General features: G+C 41.1%; 1 long non-coding RNA gene across 1 annotated transcript; it reads left to right on the plus strand.

Annotated features, from left to right (window-relative positions):
- The first annotated feature begins 6 nt into the window (after positions 1–6).
- LOC108448736 lies at positions 7–6,536 on the plus strand. Its single transcript, XR_001864736.1, has 2 exons — positions 7–6,009; positions 6,067–6,536. It is a non-coding gene; the product is annotated as an uncharacterized LOC108448736 (long non-coding RNA).
- Positions 6,537–8,331: the final 1,795 nt, after the last annotated feature.

Consider the following 8,331-nt stretch of genomic DNA (forward strand, 5'->3'; position numbering starts at 1 on the left):
CTGCCCCAGGTCCGTTCACCGGGGTGCTGTAAACACGGGATGGGGGATTGCTGCAGCTTTATTTACACAGAGATAGTGCCCTCAGCTCTGGCCCTGACCCAGATTTTACACCAATGAAGACGAATTTGGTCTGTTGCTCTCCCGTTTCTGTCGCTCCTTTTGAACACTGGTTACTGTTAGACTTTAGCAGGGAAAATGTAAACCTACTGACACTGCTGTGTACTGAAAGCTCTACGAGGACTCTCGCTGATCTTCTTCCATTCTGCAGCACACCAAGAACTTTCTGAGACGATCCTTGTCAAAAGCAAGATGTTACGCTCAGTAAACCTGAGGCACAGTCCTGTTGCACAGTATCTGCATAAACAATTCTGATTAATCAAAGTCCATGTTGAAACCACATCTTACATTTCTTACATATTTTGCTGTAGCTTAAGCTGCACCTAAATAATAACAACATGCTTTTGCTCCTTTCAATCAGAATTCTCTTTTTAAGTTAGCCTTCTAATCCTAGGTACTTGCAATGCATTTAGCAGGTTACAGAACTCCAGAAGTACATTTGTCCCAATTCACAGTTAACATCCTGCTACATTCCTACTACTGCAGGGGTATAAGTGACCTTGAAATAAATGGAAATTGGACCAGACTCCTCACTTGAAGTTGCAGGTCAGATCCAACGATGTCCTGGCACAAATAGAGCCCACCTAATGGATTTCATACATTTAAAGAGCTTCAGACAAGTTTATTTGCACATATTCTTAGCCATTAGCTTGAAGAACCTTTGGCCTTCTACTTGTAGAGCAGGATGTGAGCAGGATGAACACAGATATGAAAGTGGGGGGTTAATAGGATGTACCTGTTTGGGGAGTAGGGGAATCCCCTGCCATAAAGCCAGGCCTGAGGAAAGGTGCAGATAGATACTGGTCTATGGGTGTGTCGAAAATAGGGCAGTTCTCCACCCATCCCTCCTCACAAAAACAGTGTGAGGGAAGTTCTGTTTTCTTGAGTCAGATTATAGCAGTTTCAAGGAAGGTCATGATTTGGGCCTAAACAATTTTGGCTTACTGCCAGCAACTTGTTTTCAGAAGTATAAATAGGAATGACTTCAGAGTACTCTGAAAAATAAAAAATCAATGGGCAGAAGAAGCCAGCTGAACTGTATTTCAGAGTTATTTCCAGATATGTCCTTAAATGAGGTGAAATAGTATACCACACAAGGAACTTCTCTCATAAATATTAACCTAGTTTATCTTTAATGAGGATTGACCACATTTAATTGGGGTTTGAAAGATTTCATTTTAGAAAACGTAGGTCTCATCTCTGATTGGAAGAGGTGTTATGTGGCCTAATAGTCTTTTCCATTTTTAGATGCTGCTGCCTGCCATGATGCTCTGTGTGATTTGCACCATTCCCCAAGGACAAAGCAGAGAGATCCTTGGTTTGGACAGGTCCTGCAGTGCCTCCTCCACCAGCCTTCCTCCACAGAAACCCAGCTGGGCCTTACCCGTGGCAGTTCCTGCAAGTTGACAGGGCCACCAAAGCTCTTAGTAACTGCTGCAGTATAAAGCAAATATTTTTCTAGCTCTTTTAATCCATCCACAAGACTGATCCAGTGCTTATCTGCCTCAGTCTTAGCAAGGGGGAAAACTATTAATTTTTGTCCTGTAGTAAGTGTTGCATGGGGACAGTGTCCAAGGAAGTCTTGCCAAATGCCATTTCCTCTCATAGTAGCCCTGGGTGTTCAGCTTTTCTGCATATTAAATGTCTGGGGCAGAGTGACCTGGCTTTTGCTTTTTGAAAAAATAATGTAGAAAATACCACCTTCATTAGTCATTTTTGCCATGGAAGTGGCATTTCCTGGAGCAGCTCCCTGTTAGATCCTTCCTACAGACTGCAGGGTTGCTGCCTAAGTACGCCTGGCCTGGCTGGATTCACTCATAGTTTGTGTTCTCCATGAACATACAGTCTCGTTCTAAAAAGCAGCCTTGGAAATGGATTCTCTTGGGCTGGTACCCTGAGCAGAGCTGAGGGTCAGCAAGGTACGTGCTTTAAAGTGCCAGTACATGCATCTCTGGGATTTAGGAGGAAACTTGGACCCAGTGACGTTTGAGGTGCATATCTCCTTCATAAGTCTTCTGCACATCTCTTTCAAGGAGAACGTGTTCATACCCATTTATTTCATGGCTGCTAAGTGCAGAGGTGATCCACAGGACTTGGGCAGCTCACTGAATTGGTATAAAAACTTGGAAGACGTGAAAATCAGGTGGCCATGGTTGGCTTTAAAAAGATTTCACTGACAGAGTCTGAATGAAACAACTCTCCGGGGTTCAAACCAGCAGGCATTGTCAGATACAAGGGATTAAAAGGCTTCTTAATGTGGCTTAGTAGTGTACAGAAGATTGGCTTACTTGTATGAGCTCTTCTTTTGTCACATTGATCTTTATTTTGCATTGTGCTTAGTACAACAGAAACTGGAGGCTTGAAGTCGTCTTTCCTGAATCATCTGACAGGACTTGGCCCTTTTATTGCTTAGTAAAATATTTTTTTGTGAAGGAGGAATTGATTTTTGCCAGTGTAGCCACTGTTGAGTAATAGCTGAAGAATACCAAGTTGTAATAATTTCATGAGCACTGTATGTGGCCAGGTCGGTGAGAGGAAGTTACTATACAGTGGGTTGTACTTCTTTATATTACTTTCCTGTATAGATGTATCGATCTAACCTAATAGGGAGCTAGCTGATGAAGGAATAAAAGGCAATTCAGTGGTTCCCCTGTGTCAGCTCTATGTGACTAAACCCATGAGGTGGTAATTACAGGAATGATAGCTCCAGTTCTGAGGGATGCAGCTGGTTTGTCAGGCTGCAAACTAAAAATCATAGGAGGATAAAGTTGGCAAGGACTGATGGAAAAAATACTTTAACACCGAGGCAGACTTTGTAGAAGAGTCTGGAAGAAGCTGGGCCTTCCTCTCTGCAGCAGTCTAAGTCACAGTGTAAGAAGGAAGGGCAAGTGTGTTGACCAGCTTATTGTTCTTAAGATCTATTTTGTCTTAAATGTTTTGGTGGTGAGTAAGTATTTTGTGGTCAGTACTTACAGCTATTACTTCATGAGAGACTAAAACCGTGAGGTCTGGATCTGTCTTGGGTCTGCAGAGGTAGCCATGGTTGATGCACTGGGGGTGCAACCTGAGAACTGGTCTGATTGCAGCCAAAAACACAGATCTGGAGGAACAGTTAACTGGGCACTTGAGACAGCAAAGTGCAAAGACAGTCACAAGTTTTGTTTCTTCTTTTGTCTATAAATAAATAGCTTTTAGAGTAGTGCGTGGGCTTTCACATACAGGTTTAATTAACCTTGGTGTTCTGACATGATGGTTTGTGTTTGTTCTTTTTTTGATATGGCATAGTCAAAACCACAGTATCAAAGGTAAGAACAAATTTATTACATAGACACCATTAGTGTAAATACCCCAGTTGTGGGATACTGGCCAGCTCCTGTTTCTCAGCTGAAAGATAATACAGCAAAAGAGGTTTTTCTTTTATTGTCCTTTTATTCACCATTTATTGCACTGTTTTCACCACTTGCTGTACATAATCGATTGGTTGTCCCCTGCTGTTACCATGGATATTTAATACATCGACATGGAAAGGAGACGCATTTTCATGAAAGGGAAAATGCAGCTACAAAACTCTTGCACTGAACGGACAGCTGTGCCATATTTTACGTGAACACAGCCAATAATGGCTTTTTGTTTCTTTTTCTTGCCTGCCAGCACAGCTACACATACAGATACCCCTCCTGCACCTCGTGTCCATTCTCCCTCCCTGGAGCAGGTGAGAAAGGCCAGGGGCAGGTTTGTAGCTCAGTTGCCTTGAAACTCAGAAACACGTAACGAAAGAATGGCAAATGCTGTTGGTTAGTGTGGTCCAGCACAAACAGGAATCCAAGACCCTCCCTTAGACTCTTACGTCTGGGTTTTCTTGAGATCAAAGGGGAACATGGTATTTTGAACAAAATGTGCAAGGGCCCACCCTTCCTGAATTGCACTTTTGGTGGTATGTTCTGTCCTGCAGCTGTAATGCTCTACAGGAGGGTTTGGGTTTTCCTCCTCCCTGCCCTCTTTTAATATGTATCATGAGAGAAATTTAATGGATGTTTTCACAGGAGTCTCTGATCCTACACTGCTCTCATTGTGCCTGTGTGTTCTGTGAGCAGGGCTGCTGATCATTAACAGTTTAAGCCTAGCACCTCTAATTCATCAGAAGTTCATGTAATGTATTACTTACATTAGATGTAGGTGCCAAAACTGACCTGTAAACCTAAAATGAAATTGGGACTACAAAATTAATTTCATTTAGATTGTGAAAATTAGACTATAAATGGAATTCCTGTGGGAACTGTGTAAATCTTCTTTGACATTGATTTAATGTAATTCTTTTCTTAATAGGCTAACTTTAAATTGTGTAACCAGTACATAGTCTTAACCAGCACAGATTTGTAGCAAATCTTGCAGTAAGATGAGTACTAACAGGAACATTCTGTGGTGTTTCTGGATTTAGAGATCACACTGTATAGCTTCAATGCAGATGACTAGACAGTCAGGCATCATACCCCCTCCCCAACTCAGAGCAGATAGGTAATGACACAGAGCTGTCATGTCATCTCCATCCCATCAATAAATTTTAATTTATAAAATGCACATGCACAGGATAACACTAATTCAGGGTGAAGATTTATTTTATGTTCAAAACTGAAGTCGGAATCTGAGTTTCAAGGTTAGTACCTGAATCAGAATTTCATGTCCAAATCACAATAGTTAATCTCTAATCTGGGAAAAATTTGAATTAAAGACTTAATTTTTCAAACTGGATCCAGGAATTCAAGGTCTGACTAGCTCTGGAACAGAAATTTGCATTCTCTTAATCGATGGCAAGTAAGTGTGCTTGTTTTATGCATGAAATTAAATTGAGGACTGAAATTATTCTGAATCATTCAAATATTCGTGCTCTAGATGACATCATATTCTGCTTGCTACGCTGCTTTTTTTCTTGGGATTTAGACATGTTCTTGTTGTTTTTAAAGATAACATGTTCAGGTCTGATTCTTCAAGTTTTATTCTGCCTGTGAGTAAATTCAGAGGGTTGGATTAACACAGGCACTCTCTGTGCATGAGAGCTCGGGCATTAGCTTCTCTCTGCAGGGGAACATTTAAGGTGCTTGAGATAATTTGACCTATGAAAACAATAATTTTGAATGTTTCAGTGCAAATAACTCCTAATATCCTGGCATTCTGTAAAATGTGTGACAGTGGTTTTAAATAGGGAAGAATTTGCTGGATGCTGGGACATCTCAAAACTTGCTTGATTTTTCTGGGTCTCTTACTCAGCAAGTCTCCTGTACTGTTTAAAACAATATTGTCCTGGTCCTGCTCTAAGCCAGTAGGTGCAAAAGCAGTTCTAGTGCCTGTCAGGTTGTGTAAGAGTCAGATCTCAATCATTTTTGATACCCAAAATTACCACTGCAAGGCTGCCTTGCACAACACTTAATTCATCTGGGCCTCTATTAAACATCCTTTTGTGTCAGTAGAGTTCTTGAAATGAATTGATTCTTCCAGACTCAGTGAGTGCTGAGAGCAGGTAGCCTTTGCATATTCATTCCCCCTTCTGCACGCTTAGGGCTGATCTTCTGTCTTAATTTCCTTCCAAGAAGTCAGGCACTGCCTTAATGAAGTCAAGTTCTTTGTTCTTTCTAAGGTTTCATTCCAAGAAATGTCAAAGAACAAGATTTAAGACTCTACTGTACTGTATTTGCAAAGAAAAGTAAAATGTGACAAATAGGAATCCACTTTAAAATAGAAAATTGCATACAGAACTCCACCACCAGCAAAGACTTGAGAGAGCTTTTGGCAGTTAAAAATTCACATTCTTCTCCCAACTCATAAGAAAGATGAAAGACTGGTATGGGAAATGCATTTTGCACAAATATAGCTCCAAAAATGGAAAAAAAAAAAAATGTGGGAAGTGCATTTTGCACAAATACAGCTCCAAAAATGGAAAAAAAAAAAAAAAAGAATCTCAAAGTTCATTTACAGAAATTCAGAACATCCTGAATCCTCTCATATTACAGCTTGACCCAGCCCTACTCAATAGTGAAAACAGTTTACAAGGGAAGGTAGTTTTGGCTTTCTGATAAGGTATAACTTTATAATTAAAGGTACTACTAATAAAACTGGAGTGTTGCAGAAGCAAAAATGACAGTCACAGCTTTGACCTTCCCTGGCATGACTAGATGGGACTTTTAGCTACAAGGTAAAACATTTAACACCTTACTCTTGCAATCTACAATGAAAGTAGCCATCTATTACCAGATACAATCTGTACTGCAATCATAATCGTGTTAGCTGCTACGACTATAGAAACGATGGAGAAATGTGACAACGCTTAAGCTATAAAAAGCATATTGGCATGATTCAATAGATGCTCTGATCACAACACAATGTGCTCCAATAAAAAGAAAATGCAATTTAATGTGCCCCTGTCAGTGGTATGTGCTGCCTTGTGTTTGTTTCTTGCATGGGAAAGAGGAACAGCAGAGAACAGGGGCTGAACAGGTGTTTGTCCTACAGCTGACCCCGCAAGCAGCAGACTTGAACAAGTCTTCCCAGACACAGAATTTTGCGTGAACAGAGGTTGTTGCAAAGTCAGACCCAAGCATGAAAACTACCTCCTTTTCAAATTAAAGCTTTAATTGGCACGACAAAGAAATGTATAGTGTTGTTTGGTGCAGTGCTGGGTATACTGAACAACTTGTTCACCTACCAAAGGGTTACTTTTGAGATCTGTATCTGAACATAGTATCAGATATTAAAGAAAGTAAGTTGACTTGGTTTGTTCTAGCAAGAAAAAACAGAACTGAAGAAAATATTTTTTAGTGGAAATTCAGTGAAAATATTTTATGCTGCAAGTCCAGCATTCCAAGATAGAATCTTTATTTTTTTTTCCAGTGAATGTATGCACAATCCAGTAATAACAAAAGTTAGCAGAAACGTATTTTAGTAAAACCTCATTAATCATGGCAATCTGATATAGTATACCTGATATTCATTATATTTAATGAGAAATCACCAAGCAAATGTGCTCATTAGTGACTCTGCTATTGGACAGCTCTGTGAGAGGTACTTGTCTAAACCCTGTTTCAGTTATGTACATTTAACAAGCTCCACGAATAGCTCTGGGCTGCTTCCTGTTCCTCAGGCACTGGGAGCGTGTCTGAAATGTTATAAAACGCATGGAGGCTGGTTGTTTATGGGGGTGCTGAAATCTTGGATCCCACATCCTCCTCTGCTGTTTCTCACGGTATGTGTGCTTGGCAAGCTGCTGCTTCATGTGCCGTGTCTCCCTGGTGTTCACCAGCTACGTGGCCCTGCAGTGTCTGATCACTTCAAGAGTTCATCCAGGCTTTGGAGAGCCTCCCCAAACCCACGCCCCTGCCTCATGTCTACTTTTGTTTTGTATTTGCACACCTTGCCCATAAAGGCAGTGGGCTCCTGGTTCATTGCAGAGTCAGAACTGGACCAGCTGGGGTTGGAACTAAATGGTCTTTAAAGTCCCCTGCAACCCAAACCGTTCTATGATTACAGGATTCTGTGATACAGTGACAGAATTGGAGAATTCTCTCAACAGCATTAGTTCCTCTGCTCTGAACCTGGTCTTCCTTTCAATGCTGGAATGAAAAAGCAGCCTGTTCAGTACTCAGCCTGACTGCAATTAATATCTACCAGGAGCAGTAACAGTGATGCTTCCTTGAATTCCCAAGTTTAAACTTACTGGAATCCAAGGTGAAAGGTAGAAGGGAAGATTGTGCTATTTGTAATTAAAACGCTACCATGAGGAAAAAATGAAGATTGAAGTGAGATAAGGCTGTGCAGACATCCATGCATGTACTTTGGTTTAGATAATGGAAAAACAGCTTGTACAAATAAAAACCCATCTCTTTCGTGTTTTTTGTGGTGGTCAGATGTTCTGGAGTTGTGTTTTAGTAACAAGCAGCAATAATTTTAACAGTTTCCTTTTAGAAACCTAATGTTGCTGAGACAGTAGTCAAAATCAGAAGACTCATGGAATGGGCCCAGTTCCCATCACACGGATTAGCAAACCCGGATACTTTTCATCCTGCCTTTAAAAATAAGCAACAAGAAGCAACCACATAGTTTAGATCCCAGGCGCTGCGCCATCATTTATTTACTCGTTTTTACCTCTCAGTGCCCAGCGTTCACTCCCTGCCCGGGCCCTACAGGACCGCACCGGGGCTGCAGCGCCTGGAGCGGGGCTTCGTG

This window comes from Corvus brachyrhynchos, unplaced genomic scaffold (assembly GCF_000691975.1).
Source record: "Corvus brachyrhynchos isolate BGI_N302 unplaced genomic scaffold, ASM69197v1 scaffold97, whole genome shotgun sequence".
Taxonomy (NCBI): Eukaryota; Metazoa; Chordata; class Aves; order Passeriformes; family Corvidae; genus Corvus; species Corvus brachyrhynchos.